This window comes from Elephas maximus, chromosome X, assembly GCF_024166365.1.
Source record: "Elephas maximus indicus isolate mEleMax1 chromosome X, mEleMax1 primary haplotype, whole genome shotgun sequence".
In the NCBI taxonomy this organism is placed as follows: domain Eukaryota; kingdom Metazoa; phylum Chordata; class Mammalia; order Proboscidea; family Elephantidae; genus Elephas; species Elephas maximus.
In genome coordinates, this window is record NC_064846.1 from 171,892,272 (window position 1) to 171,913,977 (window position 21,706).

Sequence of the window (21,706 nt, forward strand, 5' to 3'; positions counted from 1 at the left end):
AGACTCTCACTTACATACACACAAACACGCACCTTTATTTTGAACCTCGGGAGCAGCCGGACACATTAATCTTATTTCTTACACAGAAAACAGGACTGGAAGCAGAAATAAGGCAGGAAGGTTCCCACGCACCTAACATGACCAGACGCTTCAGTGTTCAACCCTCTCAAGCAAAAAGGGAAAAAATAAATGTAAGACATCTCACACTTCCAACAGTCTTGGGGATTGTTTCAAAACAAAATCTCTTTGGGAAGAAATTATTTTCTCTGTGCCAAGAAAATAAAGAAAAAAATACTGAGAGTAATGTGCATGTTAAAAAATGTGATTTACCTATTTAAACACGGCCGCACTGGGATTGTTTTCCATGTCACATGCACTTTAAAAGCCAACGCACATTTATATTACAGATGAAACGGGTTATTTCCTTCTGCTCACAATTCATTATCTTAAACAGCCCGGAGCCAAAGGCACAACAACACCCAGGAGGCTGAAACGTTTCCATTAAAATCTGGGAAATTTCTTTTTTAAAAGTAAAGCTCTGTAATGTAAATCTTAGCAAAAACTTCTCCTTCTTAAGCAATTCTATATCATTTGGATACTCTGGGGAAGGCCTCGTAAGAGGTTTTTCCAGAGAATGTGTCTTGAATACTCCCACAGCGTTGGCTGATACAAGCTATAGTTATGTTTTCACTTTTCTTATTAAGAAATCCACCCAGACCCCAAAGAATGCAGAATCCAAAGAAACCATACGTTCAATTCAATGTTTTAAATATTCAGAGCAAGTAAGACTTAGACTCTGACCTCAAATCTAATAGGGAATTAGGAGTACGAAAACAGTTCTACTCGAAGACTGGAACATAAACAGTGTTGAAGAGTGTTTGGGTTTCAGTGGAAAGACAAGTGGAAAGAAACCCCACACAATAAACGGAAATCAAGAAACCTAATAAATCCTGCAGTCTTGCCTGTAACAGATGCCCTTCTGTTCATTTCTGAGGTCATCTCCTGGGCTGAGTTACCGCCCCTCTAAAAACACCCCAGTAGGCACCAACTGCTCAACCCACTTCTATTCCCGACTCCCTCCAAGTCATTCATTCTCCCTGAGCTCGAGGTCAGGCCTCAAAGTGCACAGCTGGCTGTGCCCCTCAGCCGACAGCTGCCTGATGCTCTCAGGACACCAGCTAACCCCTTAACACAGCCTACAGAGTTAGAAGGGCGTCCCTGGCTACTCAGTGCCTCTGCTCATCCACTCTAGACGTCTCACCATTTCTTATAAAGCACAGCCCACCCCAGGACCTTTGCACAAGCTGTTTAATTAATCCAGCAGTCCCACCTCCTCAGATCCCGTCGGAAACCTCTCTTCTTCAGTGACTACATAGGACACCCCTACAACAGATGTTCATGGCCACCTGGACCCCCGTTATATTCATCACTCTTGTAATTCAATAAAATTCGGAGGTACATATTTGCTTCTCCTTCCCTTACCAGCTGGGCTGCGTGCACCATAGCAACGCAAACCTCAAATGTTTTGTTCACTGTTGTATCCCTGGTACCTAGGGTGGCACTTATCAAATAGTCAAATATTTGTTGAGGGAATAAAAGAATAGGTGGGTGGAAAGAAGGCTGCCAGCAAGGTGAGCGTTTTTGATGGGTAGGAATTTTAGCTGAAGGGAACAGACAAGAGGGGGCAGTAGTGCTTTAGTGGCAGAATTATTACCTTCCTCAAGGGGGAAAAAAAAAAAAATTTTTTTTTTTTTTCACGGAAGACCGGGGTTCGATTCCCAGCCAATGCATGTCAGGCACAGCCACCATCCATCTGTCACTGGAGGCTTGTGTGTTGCTGGGATGTTGAACAGGTTTCAGGGGAGCTTCCAGACTAAGACAGACTAGGAAGAAAGGCCTGGCAATCTATTGCCAAAAAATCAGCCAATGAAAACCCTATACGGTCCAACAAACAAATGGATTAAAAAAAAAAAAAGGTAAAATATACACACAATGGAATACCACTCAGCCATAAAGAGACATGAGGTCTCAGTGCATGCCACAACATGGATGGACCTTGAAAACATCACGCGGCGCAAAAGAAGTCAGTTGCAAAAGGACGTATACTATATGAGCTTGCCTATATGAAATAAGCCAATTTTTAAAAACCAAAGATTATTGTGATTAGCAGGGGTGGGGGGGTAAAGGAGCAGATTTTGCTCAGGGGGTAGTGTGTTTATGTGAACAGTGGAGGCAAGATTTGGAAAAAGATAGTGAGAATGGCTACACAACTTGAAGGATGCAATCAACGTTACTGAATTGTCCGTGCAGAAATTGCTGAGACGGTGTATGATTTCTTATATATATTTCTACCACAATAATATATTTTTTAAAAACCCCATGGATCAGAATGGTCCAAACCACAACCAATCATGGGGATGGCCCAGGGCTGGGCGGTGTTCTGTTCTGTTTTGGACGGGGTTGCCATGAGTTGGGGCGACTCGTTGGCACCTAACAACCAATGGCACAGAGGAAAAGCCTTGCCCCAGTGACAGGCAGAAAGTTCCCCCTGAGTTCTGGGAGTCAGTCTTCCCATGTTTCAGGAATGCAAACACAGGTTCAAGTTCACAAGCTCAGTGAACCTGAAGGGGTGGGCGGGGGCGGGGACTTCGTCATTTTCACCAGCCTTTCCCCAATGATGTTAAAAATGTAGGCAACCAAGTTGTGCGGTATTAGCAGACCCCTGAGTTTTTCATCAGTAAAGATCATTTCGATTTCCCTGTCACTTCACAGATGTTCTAGAAACTTCAAAATATTGTTGACACTCGTAACCTCTGTGAAAGTACGGTCCTAGTTAAACCCACCACTAAAAAAAAAAAAAAGATTGCCCTCAAGGAGACTTCAAGTCACAGCGACACGTGCATCAGAGTAGAACCACGCTCCAAACATGCTCCACAGGGTTTTAAATGACTGATTTTTCACACGTCACTCACCAGGCCTTTCTTCTAAGGTGCGTCTGGGTGGACTCAAACCTTCAACCTTTCAGTGAGTAGCCAAGTGTGTTAACCATTTGCACCAGCCACGGGCTCCGAAACCTACTATTAAACTGTGTTACTTAAAATGTTTAAAAAGCACATATTACTATTCAACAAACTAATTTTGTTTTTATTATCTTGACAACTCTATTTATAACCGCTTCCTTTGCAATCCTATTTTTAATGCATTTTTAAATGTTCTTCTGAGAAGGCTCTGAGGCTTTGCCAGACTGCTAAAAGTGTCCACCCACCCACCCACCCACCCACACACACACACGAGACCCAGGACTCCGGGTATAGGAGAAGAGGGCCAATAAAGCAGCCAGCGGTGCAGAGCCTTGGGTACCAGGGGGCTGTACTTACTGTCCCAGCAGGGTGCGTGCATGGGCGTCTGGGGAGAGCCACGCAGGCATCAAGATGAACAGAGACTCAGAGATCCCGAGTGGAGAAAGGCCAGCCAGCTGCCCAGTGCAGCTGCCGGGGGGCATGGGGAGGGGCAGAGGCAGATGGGTTGGGAAGAGTCTGTGGGCTTCTCAACTCCAAGTTCACAGGTGAGCTGGGAAAAAGGGGTTCTCTAGAGTGGAGGTGGTAGCCAGTTTGCATGTGGTTAAGTAGTACATGGGGCTAAACGGTGAAGACAGAAAGGTTAGCAAGAGTCCCCTGAAGAAGTGTGACAGGGAGAAAAAAAAATGGAAATAGTAACAAGTGACTGGACCGAGAACACAGGTTTTGCTAATTCTGTTGTTTGTGATTTGTTAGTGCTAAAGGCAGGTGAAGAATCAGGAAGGAGTAAAGGGTAGAAGATATAGGTGAGAGCATCTTTCCTTTATAACCCTGTTTTTAATAAATCTCAAACCACACGAAGAATTCTTGGCTGCGCTCACAAAACGAAAGCCATGTTTTCAACACACTCAGAAACTTGTGGATTGCCTCTTCCTTTCTCAGGGCTAAATGTCAACAGAGAAGATCAAGAGCTGGATAAGGGGGAGCTACCCGCTGCAGTCGAGTTGATTCTGACTCGTAGCCACCCTATAGGACAGAGTAGAACTGCCCCATAAGGTTTCCAAGGAGTGGCTGGTGGATTCGAACTGCCGACCTTTTGGTTAGCAGCCAAGCTCTTAAGCACTGTGCCACCAGGGCTCCAAGGGAACGGGGAGGTACTGATGCCTTTTTTATATTCGTCATTCAAAGACAGGTGCCAGGGAAAGTGAATAAATGGAGGAGGTGCTCCTGTGGTGGAGATGTCCTACCACCTCCCCCAAAGCCAATGAGCAGAACTTGAACTCTCCAGCTTTTCATTAGAGACTGCCAGCCTTAATTAATTAGCAAAGAATTACCAAGTACACACCAGACTGGGTCCAGCACAACTAGATGGTGCCTGGCTACCACCGCTGACTGCTCCGACAGGGATCACGATAGAGGGTCCTGGACAGAGCTGGAGAAAAATGTAAAACAAAACTCTAACTCACAGAAAAAAAAAAAAAAAAGACCAGACATACTGGCCTGACTTGGAAATCTTTCTTAGAAAGAGTACAACCAGAATGCTCCTTAGAAGCAAGGATGGTGAGACCATGTCTCACATACTTTGGACATATTATGAGGAGGGATCAGTCCTTGAAGAAGGACATCATGCTTGGTAAAGTAGAAGGCCAGTGAAAAAGAAGACCCTCAACAAAATGGACTGATAACAGTGGCTGAAACAATGGGCTCAAACATACCGATTGCGAGGATGGCACAAGACAGAGCGGTGTTCTGTCAGAACCAACTCAACAGCCCCTAACAACACTGGACTGACAGAGACTGGAGAAACCTCGAGAGTACGGCCCCCGGACACCCTTTTAGCTCAGTAATGAAGTCACTCCTGAGGTTCACTCTTCAACCAAAGATTAGACAGGCCCATAAAACAAAACAAGACTAAAGGGGCGCACCAGCCCACGGGCAAGAACTAGAAGGCAGGAGGGGACAGGAAAGCTGGTAATAGGGAACTGAAGGTCGAGAAGGGAGAGTGTTGACCTGTTGTGGGGTTGTTAACTAATGTCATAAAACAATATGTATATTAATTGTTTAATGAGAAGCTAGATTGTTCTGTAAACCTTCATCTAAAGTACTATAATAAAAAAAACAAAACAAAGAATTATCAAGTACAAAGCCCTTTCCCACACTTAGTGTGGAACCAAAAAGAAAAACCACATGGTACCAAACTCCTGTAGTTTACAAGGTAGTAAAAAGAAACAGAAGCGGATAAAATACAGGTAGTCATACACTGGTTTATGAGACGTGTTGGACTTTTTTGCTCTTCCACCAGGTCCTCTGGGACTCTGGTGGCACAGTGGTTAAGTGCTACGATTGCTAACCAAAGGTCACCAGTTCGAATCTACCAGGCGCTCCTTGGAAACTCCATAAGGCAGTTCTATTGTCCTGTAGGGTTGCTATGAGTCAGGATTGACTCAATGACAATGGATTTTTTTTTTTAACCAGGTCGTCTACCATCACCTTGGATAACATCCCCCTCACGTGCCTGAATCACCTTCCCCCATGCCACAGCACCTAGAGGTTTTGCTCTCAGAACTATGCTAACCAGTTAACCCAACCAGCTGCCGTCCAGTCACGTCCAACTCATGGCAACCCCATGTGTGTCAGAGTAGAACTGTGCTCCGTAGGGTTTTCAGGGGTTGAGTTTTGGAAAGTAGATCAGCAGGCCTTTCTTTGAGGTGCTTCTGGGTGAACTCCCATCTCCAACCTTTCAGTTAACAGCTGAGCATGTTACTGTCTGCACCACCCAGGGACTCTAGAACTATCCTACTGGGATATTAGACAAGCCCTCATCTTTCCTTGTCCGTCAGAGCCCAAGCAATCTAGCTGATTAACCTGAGCTGCCCTATATACTAGCCACCAACCCATGTTAGAACTAAAATGAAACAAAATGACACATTCAGTCCCTGCGTCCAGAGCTTCAAACTGATTGGGACCACTCAGTAATTGCTTCGTTCGGATTTTGACCCAAGGAGGAGGCGCCGCTCTGTTATTTGGGTCACTCTCCACAGTTGTGCCAATAATCCCATGTCCCACATGGACCCCAAAAGTTTCAGGAGCCTGATGCAGAGACTGGATTACTGGCAGGCCTGTAGAAACTCACCCACATTCAAAGCGGTGAGGTTGGCTGCCATCTCTGAGCGGGGCACCACTGTTTGCTTCCTACTCTAGGTCAAAATCTGCCTGGCAACAGATTTGGTTGTTATGTAACATGTGCAGTGCCTTTGTTTACGACAGCGATTACTGACCCACTTCAAAGCCCTGCCTGTGAAGACACATTTCATCTCACGCGCTTCATGGCCACATGTGGGTGTCAGCTACCATACTGGACAGTGTGGATACAGAACACTTACATCATGGTAGGATGTTCCAGTGGACATCACTGAGCCAGACCATCTTCATGCAATCATTTTAGTGTGCCTTGGTTTGTGGCCCAATCCACTGGTTTTTCAAGTTTTTTTTTTTAAGAATTGAAACTAATTAGCTCAAATACACTCTTAAACAGGAAGCCACAGCGGAAATAGATTTAATGAGAGTCTGTGGATAGTGCAAAGTTAATCACTCATCTGCTAACCGAAAGGCTGCATGTTCAAGTTCACACAGAGGCAACTCAGAAGAAAGGCCTGGCAATCTGCTTCCAAAACACTGACCACCGAAAATCCCACAGAGCACAGTTGTACTCTGGCACGCACAGGGGTCACCATGAATCAGAGCTGACTCGACAAGTGGAATATTAACAAATCCAGTCCAACAGTTCTTGTTATACATGTTTTGTCTTGTTCACACCTTCTGTACACATATCCCAGTTTGAGGTTACATAAAGGTAAGTGTGGGCAGAGAATCACAAGAGGAGTAAGAAATGGAAACCAGAGATCAAATAGTTGGAATGGTGAGAAGATTAGAGTAACAGGCCCCGCCCATCAAGGCTAACTACGAGGACAGTGATTGAGGAACGCGCAGTTTCTGTTGGCCTCTCTCCTAGCAAGAACTATCCCAGACCAAGGAGATGAAAGGGCCACGTGCCATCACCTCCCATGCTAATGTTTGGATCTTGTCATCGTGCAGGACAGGAAAGAAAAAGCGAGTTTCCAGTCCACAATTCCCTGTGCAGTTTTTAAAGCAGGTTAGCATACAATACCACCAGGCCTGCCACTGTTGCCTTTATGTTCCAGCAGATTTAATTCCTTTTCCTCCCAACCCCCATCCACATCACTCCCCCCTCAGAAGAGGCATATGCCTCCAGGAGATTTTAATCATACTTGGAGAAGTCAGGAAAGAGAATGTAAAACTTGAGAAGGAAGTGAGCCACTTTCCAAAGATACCTCAGCTACTATAAGAAAAAGCTTTGCCTCCCGACCACGCACAGGAAAAAGAACACAGTGAAAGAAGGAACCTTGAAATGACAGAAGTCTCCAAGCTCCAAGTGGGACACAGTCTGTGCTTTCACTGTTTCTCACTCAGGAATGTTTTTCCCCCAGCAACAATGCTATGAAAAATATGGCCAAGTTCCCCGACAGTCTAAAAAGGCCTTAGAAGTCCACAATGGAACACTGTGGAAATTTGTCATGAACAATATATAAGTACATTGTGGGTTGAATAGGGTCCCCCAAAAAGATGTGTTGAAGTCCCAACCCCTGGACCTGAGCACGTGACCCTGTTAGGAAATAGGGTCTTTGCAGATGTTATCGGTTAGGTTGTCAGGAAGTCATACGGAGCAGAGTGGGTTCTAATCCTATGTGACTGGTGTCCTTACAAAAGAAAAGATACTCAGAAACAGGGAGACAGAGGATGGAAGCCAGGTGACGCTGCCGCCGCAAGCCAAGAACACCTGCACCACCAGGTTCTCCCTCAAAGCCTCCAAGGCAATCAACATGGCCGACACTCTGCTCTCAGACTTCCAGCCTCCAGAGCCAGAAGTGAGACAATCAATTTCTGTTCTTATAAGCCACCCACTTTGTGGTATTTTGTTACAGCAGCACCTGGGAACCAGTACAAAGTACTTCACCACATTGTAGCAACTGCACATTGTGGTATTATCCACCTCCATCTTAGTGTACTTGCACAAATCATCATGGCAAAGGCAGCTGCAATTGTAACTTAAAAAAGGCTAAAATGCCCTTTTCAGAACCAGAATCTCCTTGGGTTTTCCACTCTCCATCTCTCAGGTGAACAAGATCAAAACAAGCAGACACACCTCGCCTTCAAACAAAACAAAACACAGATAGTATTTCTGGGGGAAAATGTTCCCTAGGTATCAAGGGCAACTCAGAAAACCCATCACATCCTCTCCACACATTCCCCCACTTAAGCCTGTGGAGAAGCGACCATCCAAATGAGTGGATAAAAAGTCAAGAAATGGGTCATCGCATTAGGTAAGCCAGGTGTGTCTCTGTGGAAGGTAGAGAACAGAATTAAGCCCCAGGACAGGAAGGATGGGAAGGCCCAGTCCCAGCTCCATCCCTTCCCAGCTGCAGGCCATGCCTTGTCCCACCACATGGACGCGGCTGCCACCTCCCCCCACTTAATGGGAGAGAAGCCAGGCCAGGCAGCTCTCTGAAGCTGAGGGCAATTCAGAAAGGACTCAGCTATGGCCACACTCCCAGGCTCTAGGGTAGCTAGAAGGGGCTCTGGCAAAAGGTGGCTACCAGCAAAAGTCTCTTTTGAGCACCCAGCCTCCCTCTCCTGGCTTTCCTCCCCTACTTTCACAGAGATGGTCACCACACCCCTCATTTGCTGCAACTGCCCTGGGGCTCTGAGACCCCTCTCCCCCATCTCTGCTCCGAAGGAGCCAGCAATACTGTCTGGCAACACTGAGGCATGCGTGACTGGTAACATTTCATGCCTTGCCCCGCGCCCAGGGTTATGAGCACTTTAACTGGGGGCTAAGTCTCACATCCAATGGAGGACTAATTGTGGAAACCCAGAGTTTGCTAGAGTAGTGAGATGTGAACTGGTCAGAGCGAAGAGATCAGGAGGGGAGCAGTGGCCCAGCTCACACCTCAGAGGTGGTGGCGGCTGTGGTTAGCTGCCCTCGAGGAGATTCTGACTCGTGGCGACCCAACACGCACAGAGCAGAACTGCTCCTTAGGGTTTTCACCGCAGAGGCCTCGCAGAAGCAGATGGCCAGCCTGACTTCTGAGGCACCTCTGGGTGGGGCTGAACTGCCAATCCTTTGACTACTACCCCTGTGCTTAACCATCTGTGCCACCCAAGGATGCTCGTTCTGTAGAAGGCCGGAGAGTAAATATCTTCTGCTTTGCAGCCAGCCGGTCTCTGGTGCCGCCACCACAGCAGCACCCGTTGCAGTGGGAAGCAGCCGCAGGCAACACACTAGCAGACGGGCGTGGCTGTGTTCCAACAAGAGTCCTGGGTGGCTGTCTTAGTCACCTAGTGCTGCTGTAACAGAAACACCACAAGTGGATGGCTTAACAAACGTAGCATCCTCTCACACTCTGGGAGGCTAGAAGTCTAAATTCAGGGTACCAGCTCCAGGGAAAGGCTTTCTCTCTCTGTCAGCTCTAGGGGAAGGTCATTGTTATCAATCTTCCCCGGTCTAGGAGCTTCTCAGAGCAAGGACCCCAGGTCCAAAGGACGCATTCTGCTTTTGGCTCCTTTTTCTTGGTGGCTTGAGGTCCCTCTTCTCTGCTCACTTCTCTCTTTTATATCTCTAAAGAGACTGACTCAAGGTACAACCTAATCTTCTATATTGTGTCCCACCTCATTAATGGAACGGTCTCTAATCCTGCCTTGTTAATATCACAGTTAGGATTTACAACACATAGTATAATCATATCAGATCCAGGAAATGGAGGACAACTACAAAATACTGGGCATAATGCCCTAGACAAGTTAACACATTTTGGGGGGACACAATTCAATCCATAACAGTGGTGCAAACAGTTAACGCTGGGCTGTTAGTCAAAAGGTTGGATGCTCAAATCCACCCAGAGGCACCTGGGAAGAAAGGCCTGCTGATCTACTTCTAAAAACTCAGCCACTGAAAACCCTATGGATCCTACCCAGAGCAATAAGGCCAGAAAAATAAACAAAGGGCATCCAAATTGGTAAGGATGAAGTAAAACCACCCCTACTCGCAGATGAAATGATCTTATACACAGAAAACCCAAAAGAATCCACAAGAAAACTCCTGGAACTAATAGAAGATTTCAACAAGTATGAGGACACGAGATAAACATACAAAAATTAGCTGGATTCCTCTACACCGACAAAGAGAACTTTGAAAAGGAAACCACCAAATTAATACCATTTACAATAGCCCACAGAAAATTAAGTACTTAACCAGAGACATAAAACACCTACACAAAAAAAAAAAAAAAAAAACTACAAGACACTACTGCAAGAAACCAAAAGAGGCCCAAATAAATGGAAAAGCATACCATGCTCATGGATGGAAAGCTCAACACTGCAAAAATGTCAATTCTACACAAAGCAATCTACATACAATGCAATCTCAATCCAAATTCCAACAGCATTTTTTAAGGAGACAGAGAAACAAATCACCAGCTTCATATGGAAAGCAAAGAAGCCCCGGATAAGTAAAGCATTACTAAATTAGAAGAGCCAAGTGGGAGGCCTCACACTACCTGATTTTAGAACCTATTATATCACCACAGTAGTCAAAACAGCCCGGTACTGGTACAACAACAGATACGTAGACCAATGGAACAGAATTGAGAATCCAGACATAAATCCATCCACATATGAGCACAAAAGCCCTAAATCAGTTAAATGGGGAAAAGACAGTCTTTTTAACAAATGGTGCTGGCATAACTGGATATCCATCTGCAAAGAAATGAAACAAGACCCATACCTCACTCCATGCACAAAAACGAGCTCAAAATGGATCAAAGACCTAAATATAAAATCTAAAATGATAAAAATCATGGAAGAAAAAATAGGGACAATGCTAGGAGCCCTAATACATGGCATAAATAGTATACAAACCATAACTAACAACGCTCAAACACCTTCGAAAGCTAGAAATAGAAGCACCACATGGTCCAGCAACCCCACTCCTTGGCACAGATCCTAAACAAGAGCCACCACACGAACAGACATATGCACACCCATGTTTACTGCAACATTGTTCACAACAGCAAAAAGATGGAAACAACCTAGGTGGCCATCAACAGATGAATGGATAAACAAATCAGGGTATATACACAGAACTGAGTACTACACAACCATAAAGAACAATGATGAATCCAAGAAACTTCTCACAACATGGATGAATCTGGAAGACATTATGCTGAGTGAAATTAGTCGATCGCGAAAGGACAAATACTGTATGAGACTACTATTAAAAGAACTTAAGAAAACGTTTAAACACAGAAGAAAGCAGCCTTCAATGGTTACGAGGGTGGGGACGGGGGAGAGGGGGATTCACTAACTAGATAGTAGACAAAAATTATCTTAGGTGAAGGGAAGGACAACATACAACACACAAAAAGGGAAGTCAGCACAACTGGACCAAAGTAAAAGCTAAGAAGTCTCCTGGACACTTTGAGGGGCAGAGTAGCTGAGGCTGGGGCCTGGGGGCCATGGCTTCAGTGGACATCTAGGTCAACTGGCATAACAGAGTTTATTAAGAGAATGTTCTACATCCGACTTTGGTGAGTGGCACCTGGGGTCTTAGTAAGTCTGTAAGCAGCCATCTAAGATGCATCAATTGATCCCAACCCACTCGGAGCAAAGGATAATGTACAATACCAAAGACACAAGGAAAGTATTACTGCAAGAGACTAAAGGTCCACATAAACAAGAGACTCCACCAGCCTGAGACCAGAGGAACTAGATGGTGCCCAGCTACTACCAGTGACTGCCCTGACAGGGAACACAACAGGGAGTCACCGATGGAGTGGGAAAAAAGTGCAGACAAGAACTCAAATTCACACAGAAAGACCAGACTTAATGGTCCGACAGAGACTGGAGGAACACCCGAAACTATGGCTCCTGGACACTCTGCTAACTCAGAACTAAAACCATTCTTGAAGCCCACTCTTCAGACAAAGATTAAAACCCACCGCCGTCGAGTCCATTCCGACTCGTATTGACCCTATAAAAAAAAATATATAGGACAGAGTAAAACTGCCCCTTCAGGGTTCCAAGGTGTGCCTGGTGGATTCAAACTACCAACCTTTTGGTTAGCAGCCGTGTAGCTCTGAACCACTACGGCCCCAGGGTTTCCAGACAAAGATGAGGCAGGACTACAAAACAAAAAATAATAAACGTGAGGAGTGTGTCTCTTAGTTGAATCAGATACACGAGACCAAATGGGTCCCTCCTGTCCGGAGGCAGGCTGTGAACGCAGGAAGGGACAGGAACTTCTTGAACACACACAAGAAACCCAGGGATGGAAAGGGGGGGGTGTGCTGTCACATTGTAAGGACTGCAACTGATGTCACAAAACAATACGTGTATAAAATTTTGTATGAGAAACTAACTTGAGCCGTACACTTTCACCTAAAGCAGAATCAAAAAAGAAAGAAAACCCTATGGAGCCCCGTTGTACGCTGACACACACGGATGGGGTCGCCACGAGTCAGAGCCCACTCCATGGCACCTGGTTTGGTTTCCTCCCACACCCTGCAGTACCTGTGTCTACTCCCGTCAGGCCCTACCCTAGGTGGTTCCCCCAAAGCCTGTTGGTTCAGTGCTCCTGTCTGTGCCGCAGTTACAGCTTGTAACAACCATGTGTTACAATGTGCTGTAACAAAATAGCACACGACAGCTTTTTGCACAGTATTTCTCAAGAGACTAAATCCTGGTGGCTTTTAACTTAATGTGCAATTTCAGTTAATTCCTTTTCCATTGTCCTCTTGTCTTATTTTAACACGCTATTGAAACAATTTGAGAAAGCCCACACGGCAAAACTGATTAATACAGAGAAAAGCTAAATGACCATCTGAACAGCATTAGCTTTTTTAAAAAATGCTTTTCACCGAGAAGTGTGTGTGTATGTGTGTGTTTTAACTAAATCGCACTTTATGAATGGAGAAATAACTGTTTAAAACTACAGGCATTCAACCATGTCCCTGTGAGGTTCACTGGAAACCGACGCAAACATTAGTTATCAGGTGCACTGGAAATTTCCCTTTCCTTTCCCTTAACAGCTCAGTAGGGAAACACCTACTTCTATTCCATCAGAGATAAAAGGGTGATTGGAGGTGTCAGCTCTTCCCCCAGCTCTGGAAGGACGGATAAATGTTCTACTAGTCTGTCCTGGCTATCTCTATCTCCACGCTTGATTCCTGAGGGAGCTTAGGTGGCTGTACTTCCGCTTTGTTTTATTTCCCTTAGGTGCAACGGCCCTGGTGGTGCAGTGAGTAAGTGCTCAGCTGCTAACCGGAGGGTCAGCTAATCCCACCAGCTGCTCCGCTCCGCGGGACAAAGATGTGGCAGTTGGCTTCTGTAAAGATTACAGCTTTGGAAATCCTATGGGTAAGTTCTACTCTACCCTAATCAACTCGACGGCAATGGGTTTAGTTTTTTAGACGCAATGGTTATATGCTTAGCTGCTAACTGAAAGGCTTTTAGTTCGAACCCACCCAGCGGCTCTGCAAAAGAAAGACCTGACGATCTGCTCCCAAAAAGATTAAACGATCAAACAAAAAAAGACCTTTTTCTTTCCCTTTTCTTTTACAACATTTCCATCTCCCTCTTAAAAGAAACGCGACAGTCTTCAGCAGTCACTCTTAATCCCAGCACCCTCCACCGGCCCTGTTTTTGTTATGTGCCATCAAGTCAATCCCAACTCACAGCGTCACCATGTGACACAACAGAACTTGCCCCATACGGTGCCAAAGCTGCAATATTTACGGGAGCAGATTGCCAGGTCTTTCTCCCTCAGAGCTGCTGGTGGGTTCGAACCGCCAACCTTTGTTACCAGTGAAGCAATGAAACATTTTCCCACCCAGAGTTCCTCCTCCCCAAGCCCTAGATCACCACTAATCTTTCTATCTGGATAGATTTGGTATCACACCCTTTTTCACTGAGCCCAGAAGCCTCTATGAATGTCTGTCAGGCTTCCTGGCATCTCAGACTTTTCAGAAGCAACTTCTCAGTCTTATCGCCTCCCACGTGTGAAAGCCAGTAGAGGGACCTGGCTTTGGTTTCTAAAACCACGGAGGATTCTCACTCACCACAGCTTCTCAAGCCACAGTCCAAAAGCAACTGTATGGAATTCTTAACCATCTGGCATCCTGGACCCCAGACTGGGGGGTGACCCTGGCTTGCTGAGATAACTTGCTGCCTGTCACCTTCACCACTTCACTGAGCTCTAAAACTCCAGGGTATTTATGCTGCCGTTAACTGTTTCCAAGTCCACCACTTTCCTGGCAAAAGAGGTGGGAAGGAGAAGGCATTCCCCCATATCCCGTGTTACAGGAGATTCGTGTCTATCACAGAGTCCATGGTGCAAACAGTGAACACACTCGGCTGCTAACTGAAAGGTTGGAGTTTTGAGTCCACCCAGAGACACATCAGAAAAAGGGCTAGTGATCTACTTCCTTAAAATCAGCCATTGAAAGAAAGCCATTTGGCACTGTGCTCTTTTAAGACTGGTCTATATGGGATCGAACTGACAAGAGCAATGCGAAAGAGGAGATAGGAACTTTAGGGGGCAATGAGTTTATGTTAATGGGGGAGGAACAACTCGGAAAGGAGGGTGAGAATGGCTGCACAATAAATTGTACGTGCAGAAACTCTTCAACTGGTGTATGTTTTGCTGTGTATATTCTCGACAATGTCAACCACAAAATAAATAAATTAAAATTCTTGAAAAAAAAGAAAGGAACCGCTATGGCGCACAGCTCTACTCTGACACACGAGGTCGGCCATGAGTCAGAATCGACTCAACCGCACGTGGTTTTTTGAGTTGGACAAGTGGAGAAAAGCCCACGAAAAAGAAAAAAAAAAAAAAAAGGCACTCAAAGGTGAGGACAAAATGAGGTTAAAGATACAGAAGATGATGGTAGCACCACTTCAGAAAAATGTAACAGGTGGACCCATCTACTTAGAAAATAAGTAATTGATAACGCTTGTAAGTGAATCCAGGGCCAAGGATTTCTGGTGTTATAAGATGTTTTTGTTTTCTTTTTTTCCCTCCCCATTATACTCTGCATAGGTTCTGCTGACTCTTAAAGGGGAAACGCTCTGCCTGATTTCAGCCTCAAAGACAAAAGGAGGCCCCACTGGCTTGTCCACTGGGGCTGACCTTGAGACACCGCGTCATGGATTAAATTGTGCCCCCCAAAAATATGTCAGCTTGGCTAGGTCATGATTCCCTTGTACGACTGTATGATTGTCTACCATTTTACTCTCTGATGTAATTTCCTTATGTGTTGTAAATGCTATCACTATGATGGAATAGCAGCAATTATACTGATGAGGTCTACAAGATTAGGTAGCGTCTTAAGCCAATCTCTTTTGAGATATAAAAGAGAGAAGCAAGCAGAGAGACATGGGGACCTCATACCAACAGGAAAGCCGCTCCAGAAGCACAGCTGTCTTTTGGACCTGAGGTTCCCACACTGAGATGCTCCCAGACCAAGGGAAGACTGATGCATCCCAAGGACCTTCCTCCAGAGCCGAAAGAGAGAAAGCCTTCCCTTGGAGCTGGCACCCTGAATTTGGTCTTCTGGCCTACCAGATTGTGAGAGAATAAACTACTCTTTGCTAAAGCCATCCACTTGTGGTATTTCTGTTACAGCAGCAGTAGATGACTAAGACACAGCAGGTTGGGTGTAGGTCCAGAGTGGGCTCTCAGATGGACAGAGTGGAAAGAGAACAATGCAGGGGCCCAGCCCACGAGGGCCCTTACACTGGCTTGGCTTTGGCTACGCAGCACGGGTCGCTTCTGGTGAGATCATGGGCTGTGCAGAAGTACATACAGCATCCCATCCCTGGCTGCCGAGCTCCTCTTCGGAGGGCTAGTAGGCCTGGGTGCTTACCACCTCTCTCTGGATGCCGGGAACATCTGGGTTTTCCTAGCTACATCTGGGACCCTGGCTGGCATATGGGAATAAGATTCTACCACTCTGGAAAACGTATGCCTCTGGACTTCACTGCGGGGCCAGTTTCCTAATGGTCGCCAAACTTGGAGTTAGTATGTTGACTAGACCCCACCAATCGTAGGCATGTCTCAGCTTGAACTCACAAGGAATTAAAAATCTCCAAGGTTCTACTATTTTTAATGTAACAGAAATAAACACAAGGTTTAAGTGCTTTCACATCTTCTGACCTTTACTTAAAAAAAAAAAAAAAACAAATATCAACACTGAACTTTGCAGGAAAAAGTCAGTCATTATCATGACAACCCTACAGAGGTAGGGATTATACACCCTCCAACCTTATGATTGCACCCTCATGCAATTTGATTCTTGTACACTGACGTCATCTCTTCTTTCTGTAACTAGGGATACATTCTCAGTGGGCAAAATGTATATGTCAACATTTGGGGTCCTGGAACTTCCCGGCCTGCTCTGAGGAACCGTGTGAAGGAAATCTCTTAGGAGATTTAAGGTAAGCCACCTTAGAGCACAGACCTCATTTGAAATTGTGTTACATAAAATAACAATGGAAATAAAATTTTACTATAAATAAATAAAAACAAGGAGTGTTCACATGCCCCATACATGGCCGGGACACATATTCGGTTTCTAACCACCGGTTCCATCTCCTGCCTTCCTAGGGTGCTATGACCTGCCCCTTCCACCATGACAATAACAACTACCAGATGCTCGTGTTAGCTCCACTGTCAAAAAAATGAGCAAATCAGTCTTGAGAAGAAATACAAGCAGAATGTTCCTTAAAAGGTAGGGTGGCGAGACTTCGACCCTCCTTGGACACATGAGACCAATTGCTAGCGGACATCATGGTTGATAAAGCAGAGAATTCACAAAGATGAGGGAACTCCCCCCATGAGACGGATTGACGCAATGGTCACAAACACACCAACAATGGTGAAGACGACACAGCAGAAAATCAAACCTTAAGTATATAGACAAACTCAACAACAGTCTTAATACCTTGGTGCCTTAGTCATCTAGTGCCGCTGTAACAGAAATACCACAAGTGGATGGCTTTAAAAAAGAGAAATTTTTATTCTCACAGTCTAGTAGGCTACAAGTTTCTCTCTCTGTCGGCTCTGGAGGAAGGTCCTTCTCATCAATCTTCCCGTGGACTAGGAGCTTCTCCCTGCAAGAACCCTGGGTCCAAAGGATGCGCTCTGCTCCTGGCGCTGCTGTCTTGGTAGTACGAGGTCCTCAACTCTCTGCTCACTTACCTTGCCTTTTACCTCTTGCAAGATAAAAGGTGGTGCAGGCCACACTCCAGGGAAATTCCCTTTACATTGCACCAGGGCTGTGACTTGAGCAAGGGTATCCACTCTAATCCTCTTTAACATAAAATTACAATCACAAAATAGAGGACAACCTCACAATACTGGAAGTCATGGCCTAACCAAGTGGACAGATATTTTAGGGGACATAGTTCAATCCACGATGGTCCCCTCCTCACAGTAATTCCGGAAGGAGGACCTCCTGACAGCCAAGCAATCAAAACTGTCCAGTGGTTCCTGATGCTGCTGACGGGCTTCCCTTATGGGTCAAATCAAGTTTCCAACAAGGTGACATCGGATTTTTCTCAACAAGTGAAGGCACAGGTGTTATCCTCATTTCAAACCACACTGTTTCACTTTAAAAAGATTCTATTAGGTTGAACCACATAGCCACATGACACTGCTATTAAGCTGATCATTTTTTGATCCAAAAAGGCAATGTCATATATTTAACCTAATATGTTTACAAAAAAAAAAAACCTTTGGTATTCCTTACATACAACCGAAATCAGGAGTTTGGTTTCCAACCCTGACAGCCACAGGAGTACACAGCGTGGATCTCCTTTCAAGAAAGAACTTGCCGAATCGCCATGGCCAAGCTCTTCTCAAGCTGCCCCAGGCAGCCGACAACTGAGGGTGCCGGGGCACAAGGACCAGGGCGTGATCCTCTCACCCTCACCAGCAGCCTTTGCTCTGGAGCTTGCTGTTGGGCTGGCCAAGTCTTTGTAGCAGACTGGCATGGTGGCCTGGAGGCTTTTTCCACCCCCATCCTGATAGTCCTGTAATCTGATAGGCCCCCAAGGTATCTTTCACAGGCCTTCTCCCTCACACAGCCACTGGAACCCCAAGACTCCACCTGCGTCTGCTCCTCAGAAGAGGCTAACGCATGCAACAACTTGAACATTGACTTCTTTCAGGTTAAAAACTCTCTCAAAATAGAAATGTGTATGTGTGTGAGTCCATACATTTGCATACACTATGTATGTAATCTATATATATACATATGATGCATATGATTAAAAAAAAAAACCAAACCCATTGCCACTGAGTAGATTCCAGCTCATAGTGACTATACAGGACAGAGTAGAACTGCCCCACAGGGCTTCCAGGGAGTGTCTGTTGAATTCGAACTGCCAACCTTTGGTTAGCAGCCGTAGCTCTTAACCACTACACCACCAGGGTTTCCATACCATAGATGGACATATATACCGTTTAGCCATCACAGTAACCTCCACACCACCTACAACAAATCTTATACCCTGTTCCCATATTTCCATCACAGTCCACAGTCATCTGTGAATAACACGGCACCGTTACCCGCTCCTCCCTTTTCTTCCTGCCCTCCCTCCATTCCTGTTGAATGGGCGTGTGCTTTGTTGTGTATACTTTCACCACAATGAAGGAAAGAGACAGAAAGCTAGGCAAGAAAAAGGCCAGCGCCAAAGGGAAGACACTACTACGCAGACGGGGACAGAGATAAGCCCTTTCCCTTGGTGTTTGATGTCTCAGGAACCACCCTCTATCATGCCAGGTGCCTCGGGGGTCCTCGTCATGACTGGGCGTCTCCAGAGCCCACCTTTGGTGTCAAAAACATCATATTCTGGGCAAGAAGCAACTGTCAGTTAGGAAAAACAGTACGTTTATCTTCCTGCCCTACAAGTCTTCTAAGACCAAACGTGGAAACATTCCAAGAAAGCAAGTGAGCAACAACAGGGACTAAAGGTAGAAATTCCTTTTGTAAGGTGAGCCATGTTACCCAGGAAACCACCAAAGAGTTTGGCATGTCCGCTTTCACTGAAGATTGTTCCAGCCCTGAATTCTAAAGGGACTAGTCTACCAAGAGGGAAGGAATCTTTTTAAAAGGTACCAAACCCTAAGTTTGCAAACTGACAAAAGATTACCAGCTTTTCAGTCATACAGAAGATGAACTCTTTAAACCCTGAACAGAAGCTAGCCCCTGAGGTCACCTTGTAGCTAAGTAACAGATTGGCTCACAAAATAAAGGCTATCACCCATGAGTTCTGAGCTCCTTTAAAAATTCACATGTATGAGATCAAAGGGTCAACAATGACTTTAAAACAAAGATGAGAATGTAAGGGGTTGAGGAAACTAGATAAATGGAAACAGAACAACCAGAAGGGATATAATGAGAATGTTCACACAAAGTGAAGAATGTAACCAATGTCACCAAACAATCTGTGTAGAAACTGCTGAATGGGAACCTAACCTGCTGTGTGAAATACAATATTGTATTTTTGCCAGAAATACAATAAAATACTATTTTTAAAAAAGTAACTATCTTCTTTATTTAAAAAAAAAAAGGATGAATGGTTGGGCTTAGGGCCACAGTCTTCTTGGGCCAATCCAACAATTTGCATACTATAATTCTTAAAGTTTATGTTCTCCCTCCCAGAATACAGTGAGTAATGTCTGGGTCTTAAAAGCTTAGGAGCGGCCATCTAAGACACAACTATGGTCTTTATTCACCTGGAATAAAAGAGAAAAAAGGAAACACAAGAATTAGAGAAGGAGCTGGACTACAGGGCTAACTGTCTCCATGAACCACTGCTTCCTTCACCTTGAGACGAGAAGAACTAGATGGTGCCCGGCTACCACTAATGAATGTTCTGACCAGGAACACATAGATGAATCCTGATAAAAGGAGACAGAAATGTGGAACAGAACTTCAAAATCTTAAAGAATCCAGGCTTACTGGACCTATGCAAGTTGGAGGAGCCCCAAAGACTATAGCCCCGGGTTACTGCACAAACCTAAACTGAAACCATTCCCTAAAGTCACCTTTAAACTAAGTAACAGTTTAGCTGAAAGAATAAATACTGTCAACCTTGAGTACTGCGTTAAAAAAAAAATTATCTATCCAAGACCAAAGAATCCGCAGCTATTTTGGAACATAGATGAGAAGGTTGGAGACATGGAGAGTAAATAAACTTAAGTGAAAGAGCTGGAACGGAGATAATGAGCATGTTGACATAACGTGAAGAATGTAACCCATGTCACTGATCATTATGTCTAGAAGCTGTGGAATGGGGGTGGATTTTGCTGTGTATATTTTCAGCAACAATTAAATTGAAAAAAACTTGAATGGTTTATGAATTGACTCTCCAGGTGCTTTTCAAGAAAAAAAGAAGTCCCTCCCTTGTTATAAACTTGCATATTTTCCAAAGAGAACTAAGATGACAAAATAATGGCAACAGTATTCCTAACCTCTATTTACACTAAGTGTCTGAACTTGATTTTCTCTGGTCAGATGCAAACCAGCCTTTAATTATGTTAGATCCACTGGGCTAGAAAAGCAAGACATGGACCCCGAGATCTCAGGAAAAGACAACCCCATAAAATAGAACCTGCTGGAAGGTAGGCCTTTCCTGGTTCCTATTCAAGACAGTTTTGTCACTAGAAAGTTCCAGGGAAAGTGATTATTCTAGAGCACCACCTATAAGGTGCCAAGTACGGATTCCAAAGACAGCCTTCCAGTAACTGGGTTGCACCATATGCAATTTTCATATGAGTGAAAGGATGAGTGAGCAGCAGGATGACCCCAGGTAACTGCACTGATTCAACCTAGGGGCTTTTGAGGAACAGAGCTTTTAATTTTCATGGAATCCAGGTTTCTGGAGCCATGGGGATTGAAATGACCTAAGATACCCTTAAACCTTGAGAAAACTGGTTTCCCCAAAGTTACCTTTAAATCAAACAATAGTTTAGCTTAATTGGTAAAGAACATTCTGCCTTGGGCATTATGCTCTTTTAGAGAATTATCTATGTGCAGTTTTGACAACAGACACTCCAAAAGTCATACTAGAAGCTATGTTTTAGGATAAATCAGTAGTTATCTGAATTGTTCTTCAAGAAAATGCTGCATGTCCACAAGTTTTATGTAAACACTGTCCTGGCCCTGTTTCCATAGCAATGTGGAACTACTAGAGATAAGCTGGAGTATAAGAATCTGTGAAAGATTTTTCTTCTTTGGAACATTTTTTACTTTCTAGTCAGAAATGTTGCCCCAATTTGCAGACCTTATATTAAATAAACTTCACTTAATTTCTATTATTGGCTTAGTATCATTTTTGTTTTAACACTTGAAAACACTCTCAAAGATCACATCATGTTGTGGAGCTAGAACAGCCTACGAGAGCACTTGGCCCAAACCCCTCTGTGACGGAAAAACCCAGACAGTTCCTATGCTCTTGGGGCCAACGTCACAGGGGTGGTTGTCAAGGACTGAACAGTGTCTTCCCCAAAATATGAGGCAACTTGGCTGGACCATGATTCTCAGTGG

At 44.8% G+C, this 21,706-nt stretch overlaps 1 protein-coding gene and 1 pseudogene across 2 annotated transcripts in view; one reads left to right on the forward strand and one right to left on the reverse strand.

The window, feature by feature from the left end:
• The window catches only part of TBL1X (transducin beta like 1 X-linked), a 238,961-nt gene that overhangs the window by 192,535 nt on the left and 24,720 nt on the right, over window positions 1-21,706 (reverse strand). The window lies entirely within an intron of this gene.
• LOC126068883 (transmembrane protein 14C-like) lies at window positions 15,858-16,202 on the forward strand (annotated as a pseudogene).